We start from the raw sequence: 7231 nt of genomic DNA, 5'->3' as shown, positions 1-7231 counted from the left end.
CATTAGGAGTCATGGACACATTTTTTAAGGGAAACAGGACTTCGATCCAGAAACAACGTAATGAAGAGATTTTGATTGAATTCGACTTAATTTTACTGGAAATCTGGATACAGCGAAGGATGCAAAAATATCAAGCACACTCATAACTATGGACCATCTTAAGGCCTGCTTCACACGAGCGGTTTTTCCCGCGCGGTTTAGAAATCAATCAAGTTCAATGAGGACCTTCACACGCTGGCCATGTGAAGGGCCTCGTTGAATTTCATTGATTTCTAAACCGCGCGAGAAAAAACGCTCGTGTGAACCGGGCCAGAATACTTGTCAGTTTGTCGGTGTTCGTTCGAGATGGAGAATGTAAAGAAGAGAGTGATCTCTATGTATACAATGAACAGGGTGTTAAAAAGGAAACGACTACGTTAGGCCCCCTTTACAAGAGTTGTTTTCTCCCGCGCGGTTTCCGCGCGAAAACCGTGCGGTTTAGAAAACAATTAAGATCAATGAGGCCCTTCACAGGCTGGCCGCGCGGCTATATTCCCGCGCGGCAATGATTTATCAAGGGAGGTCTCTTCACTCCCTCAGTGACGTCAGTCGGGTAGGGATAGCGGTCAGGTCAGTCTGGGCTGCTATCAGGCCTCAACCTCACTGTTTTCCTTCTGTTGTTTGTTTGTTTATTAGTATTATTACTCGTTGTAACATACATAATGAAAAGGTAACTGACTGCAAATAAACTGTTATTTAACTATTATTGTATAGGAATATGCAGAACAAATAACTTATTCATTAAGTATGCATAATAGTGATAATGATACATATACATCAATTGCAACTTATCAGCGAAGTCTTAAATGTTTAAGAACATAATGTCAAGACATATGAGCTTCTTGATGGGTCAAGGAATATACATATACAAGTGTAACACACACACACACACACACACACACACACACACACACACACGTGACACACTGTATAATGGTACAGTATAATTCGTGTGTAACACACACACACACACACACACACACACAGTATAATGGTACAGTATAATTCGTGTGTAAGACACACACACACACACACACACACACACACACACACACACACACAGTATAATGGTACAGTATAATTCGTGTGTAAGACACACACACACACACACACACACACACACACACACACACACACACACACACACACAAAGTATAATGGTACAGTATAATTCGTGTGTAACACACACACACACACACACACACACACACACACACACAGTATAATGATACGCATACCTTGCCACTAAGCAAGGCTTTGCCGTTTATTGAAACCGGTTGTAATATTCATATCATATCATTTACATATAGATACCATATATATCGTATGATATTCAAATTCATATATACACAATATAACACATTCATGTTCACATCAGATAATATGTTTTGTTATCGTATCCATGCCGTATCAAATACTCATTATAATCACATCACATTCATATTCATAACAGCCTATCACATCTCAGTAACATGGTATAGTTATTCATATTCATTTCTCATTCATATCATATAAGCATATTTTATTCATATCATATATTCATATCTTTTACATCTATATTCATATCCATTTTTCATGTTTATATTCATATAATTATATCATGTTATTATTTTTTTTCACATGTATTATGCATAGCATATTTAAAGAATCACATCATGCTCATACTATATTCATTAGTAATTAGTCATACCATATACATAATCATATCACAGTCACATTCCTCTCATAACGCATCATATTCATATATTCACATCATTGAATATTCATATTCATATATAATACATGTGTAACAGGCTATTTTTATAAACTTTATTATTGGCTGTTATTATGCCGGTGTACCAGTCTGTATTTCCCCCCGTCTGAGATTCCCCTAGGCCTAGGGGAAATTCTGGCCCAGGATAGATCTCCCCCAGGTGGAATTTTTACCCAGGATAATATTCCCCCCTTCTGGCCAATAACCCCCCCCACCCCCCTCTCTCACACACACAACCATCAGATCACGAAACAAGTTAAACAATGAAATAAACTAAACCGTCATTCTTTTAACAATACTGATGTAATATATAGAAGAAGTGAATGTTTACAACTATGACCGTAACAAGTAAACGCACCTCATTACAAAACATTAATTCCAACACAACGAGGCAAACTGGCGGTGCATGGCTGCAGGAGTGGTTAGCGTGCCGGCCCCGCATTCGCCGCGTTGTGGATGATGCGGGTTCGAATCCACCGCTAACCATCTGGGATTTTTCATTCACCGCCGAGTGGCATAAGACTATCCACATGCTGTCCTGAAGACCACCCATCAGCCCGGACTTTAGAAGAACTTGTGCAAGTGAAATCAAGAATGAGTTCAGGGGGGCAGCATGAGCCAATAATAATGTAAGTTGGGGGCATACGCTGTATCAGCGCGTGGCCTCGGTGCTCATCTCCGTGACACTGGCCCTTGAGTCTGTGGTGGGAGGGAGCCTATTACCCCGGGACACAGGGCCAGTGTGACATCCGGGTTACCACAGTTTACCTTCCCCAGATTTCCCCAGGTACCCACTTATCGACCAGTCTGAGAGGGAGGATGAACAGCTGGGTGAGCTGCACGCTGACTGCCCGGGCCGGGATTCGAACCCGGGCCCGTGGAGTAGTAGCCAGACGCGCTGACCACTAGACCACGGAGGCGTCTGATAATGGCGCCACTATAAACAATTGCTCGCGCCATGACGGGCTCGGGCCGACCATCAGGCCCCCAAGGAATAGCCTACAGGCGCTATAGGCCTTATGTAAAAAAATCACTAATTTGATTGTAATGAGACAGGGACTTCAGGATTACGAAAAAAAAGTCTGTCGTAGTCACTTCGTAGCGGTTCGTAGACGCAAGTTGTCAAATCACATATCGCGGGAATTCGCAGCTCATCGGCATAGAATTCGTGAAGGTGGGAAAGCCCCTTAAGTTACTTAATTAGCTGCTCAGGGTTCACTTCATCCCTACCTTTATCCTCGTCTCCCCCTCCCATTGTCCATAGTGCCATATGACCTATGTTGTCCTGGCACATTTGCATACGTCATAAACATTACAATACATTACACTGCTTGCCCTTGGTGACCTGAAAACCGTGAGGGGGTGAAATGGCCAGGAGGGAGGAAATATATCCTATGCCTGTAATTCCTCCCCAGGGAAAAACAGCCCAGACCAATTTTCCCGGGAGGGAAATTTAACCTAAGCCAAGGGGAACTACAGTCAGGGGGGAAATTTTTCCTGCAACACAGGACAAACCCTCATTTTCCTTTATATAATACACCCGTAATGGATTTTAAACCTACTGAGTGTACTAACTATACTTATCTCACAATGCTGAACATATCATGTAGCTACTTAATTTGTTTGTTGCTTCGCTGGTAGCACGCAGCCACTTGGCGGACACCTCCTTGTTTTGGGGATGGTGGTGGTGTAAGATTTATCCCCTCAGAAGGGGAAACGGGCCTTTGTCATATTGACGGCCCGTCGCTGTGGTGGCAGGTAGAACCCGCCGGCTGGCGTGCCAGGCGGGGAAACGGGTGCACATGGCAACCCGTAGCTGAGCCGAGCGAGCAACTCAACAGTCTATAGGTGGCCCAAAGGCGGGGAGAGTTGCTCGCTCGACAAGTGCTGGCGTTCCATTGTTTTGGGGAAAGGAAAACACGCTCATTGTAGGTCCAGTTTTGAAGTTTCCTTCACAGTAAGGCACACAGCACTTGTATGACAGTATTTTCTTAGTAAGAGGCACAAATAATGTTAATGTTTACAAGTTTTTCACGGTTTTCGGAGTCAATAATGCACAAAACAGAGCTCTCCCTCTCCCGACCGCAGCTGATCTGACACTACCTCGTTGTCCTCGCAGGCTCGCACTACCTGGCCTACGTCACGACCTACTCTTAACCCCAATGAAGAGGCCTCCCCCTCTAGATGGCCTTGGATTTATCGGCCGCGTGCACTGCCAACCCGCGCGGCGCCAGGCGGTTCAGAATACTATAGAAGTCTATGGGGGCCCTTCAGACGGGAGGTTATTCCCCGAGCGGCAGAGGTTGGGTGCTGCTCTTCTGCTGCCAATTTTCAATCAGGTATGCAGTTTTAAGTATTTATATGAATAGTTTTTGTTTATTATTATTATTATTATTATTATGGTGATGATGATGATGATTATGATTATTATTATTATATACACTGTAGTAGCAGAGGTACACTATGAATATAACTATGTTTTACAGAACATCATGGCAAGTCATCTTGACACTGAACTTCTCTAGTGGAAGTGGAAAAGAGACCTGCACTTTGGGATCCTTCATCATATTATAAAGACAAAAACAAGAAAATACAGGCCTGGGAAGAGGTGTGCCAATCACTCATTGAAGGTTATGAAGAAAAGAGCATGTCAGAGAAGTACAGTTTAGGTAAGTTTGATTATATATGCTATATTCACGAACAGAAACATACAAATATACTTGAAATTTATCTTCCCTTTCAGTGTCTTGTATATGTCAGCTTGAAATGTCTGAAGTCTACATAGCCTACTCATCATTACACTACATTATATTGCCAAGCTACTTTCCCGACATCACTACTGAAATAATTACAATAAGCATCCCTGATTTTATTGGCATACCTTCCACCCTGTAATACTCTTCCTATCCCAGAGTCTTGAAGTCCTGACGTCATCACCAAAGTATCATCATAACTGTACCCATCTCTTTGGCGAACATAGTTATGCAAGACACAACAGGCGTTGACAATGTCAACAGCAAAGTCAATGTTAACATTCAGAGGTCCATGAAATATTCTCCACTTGTTTGACAAAATACCAAATGCACACTACACGTAGCGCCTTGCTCTTGTCAGTCTATAGTTGAAAACCCTTTTCTAAATTGTTATATTTCGTCCACCATAAGGGCGAAGCAGATTAGGTGAAAGTCCAAATGCCTCATCACCGACAAGAACATGCGGCAATACGTCAGACGTGCCAGGCAACCGTTTTGGTGGTGGTATATTCATGCTATTCTCTTGAATTTTTTGCCATAAAAGGGAATCATGAAATATAGTTGAATCTGCATTCTTGCCATATGAGCCAATGTCTACAAATGTAAAATTGTAATTAGTAGGGGAAGGTGGGGCAAAACGGCACCCTTAAGGTTTCACTCCAGATTCTGCAGCAATTTTGTACTATATTCAGAGATAGTTGGTGTGTTTGCAATCTTTATTCATCTTTAAAGAAAATAAACTCTTTGGAAGAACCACTTTGGATCCTTTACTCATGAGAATAAAAAAATAAAATAGCCACAGGTGGGCCATTTTGTACAATGGGTGGGGCAAAACGGACCTCACATATGGGGCAAAATCGCCCTCATATGGAAATGCTTGGTAACTTGCCAACACATACGTTTTGATAATCACACTAGAAAGATTACTTAACATAAAACTAAAATAATCTAGTTCTTATTCCATTAGAAAATCATTGTTCTTAGGCTCAGTAGCATGAACAACAATGAATTCTTATAAACTACTCACAAGTGAAAAGTGATATTACCTTCCTAACATAAAAGTTCTTCTTCTATTACAAAAATATATGATCTGTGGCTCAATAGCATGAACACCAATGGACTCTCATGAAACTACTCACAAGTGAAAGTGAAATTACCTTTCTGAACATAAAAGTTCTTTATGCATTACAAAAATAATTGTTCTTTTGCTCAGTAGCATAAACAGCATGAACTCACAAATTAAAAGTGACATTACCTTCCTGAATATGAAATCAATATTCATATAAAAGAAACAGAGAACACTTTGTTCTTATCTTTGTTCAGTGAAGTTGTGAGTTAGTTAGCAGCAAAAATTAATTATTGTTAAGTGGGCCGTTTTGCCCCAAGGGCAATGAAAATGTTAACAACAATCTCAGCGGAACAATGGTGGTGCATAAAAATGTTCCAGTAGTCAGACTCATTCACAGAGTAACGCCAAAGAATCATGCAATAACACATGAAATTATGAGTCACAGTATTCCTACAAACACGATTTTATCAGACCCTTACAAATAGATCAGCTGGTGATAAAATATTCTGGGATTTTTCACACACAAACAAACGACGGCGTCCAAACTTGCTCCGATGTTACAGCTGACTAATGAGCCGAGGAGTAAGAACATATCCTTATCAATAGCTGCCAGAAGCTAAAAACACAGAAGACGGGATGGTCCATATTACCCACCTGTGCCACTTTGCCTCACTGTTATAGTAGGATACCAATGTATTATTATTATTATTATTATTATTTAATATCACCACGAATTAAGCATACAATTGTCAATGGAAAAAACCCACGACAGATAGATCACGCCACCTTATAGGAATGTCGTCCGTCAGTGTTTACCGTCTCAGTTTTGTATACTTCGCATTTCGATGGTGCGCAGAGGTCACCTTGACGTACGTGAAAAATTGTAACAATTATTTTCCAACCTGTAACTCGTGACTCCTTCACGAGAGTCCGACTGACACACAACGACAGTCGCTCTCGCTCCGACGCTCCTGTACATAGGCTACGAATATATTCGCCTTAAGGAAGCTGAAGTCTTAATCAAACGCCCCCCGACAAGCCCGTTACATTTGGTTGGCAGCGGTCACCACCGCGCCTGTGCCTGCGCTACCTCGTTCTCCTCCAAGCTCCAAGCCACGAGAACTCACCAACAAACTCCGGGGACAGGCGTACAAGGAAGGAAGGAGTCAAGCCTACAAGCCCCGAGCACACCCGCGGCAACTCTACAGGCGTCAAGCCTACAAGCCCCGAGCACACCCGCGGCAACTCTACAGGCGTCCAGCCTACAAGCCCCGAGCACACCCGCGGCAACTCTACAGGCGTCAAGCCTACAAGCCCCGAGCACACCCGCGGCAACTCTACAGGCGTCAAGCCTACAAGCCCCGAGCACACGCGGCAACTCTACAGGCGTCAAGACTACAAGCCTCGAGCACATCCGCGGCAACTCTACAGGCGTCAAGCCTACAAGCCCCGAGCACACCCGCGGCAACTCTACAGGCGTCAAGCCTACAAGCCCCGAGCACACCCGCGGCAACTCTACAGGCGTCAAGCCTACAAGCCCCGAGCACACCCGCGGCAACTCTACAGGCGTCAAGCCTACAAGCCCCGAGCACACCCGCGGCAACTCTACAGGCGTCA

Source organism: Eriocheir sinensis, chromosome 2 (assembly GCF_024679095.1).
Source record: "Eriocheir sinensis breed Jianghai 21 chromosome 2, ASM2467909v1, whole genome shotgun sequence".
Lineage (NCBI taxonomy): Eukaryota > Metazoa > Arthropoda > Malacostraca > Decapoda > Varunidae > Eriocheir > Eriocheir sinensis.
Note: the sequence above shows the minus strand (reverse complement) of the source record.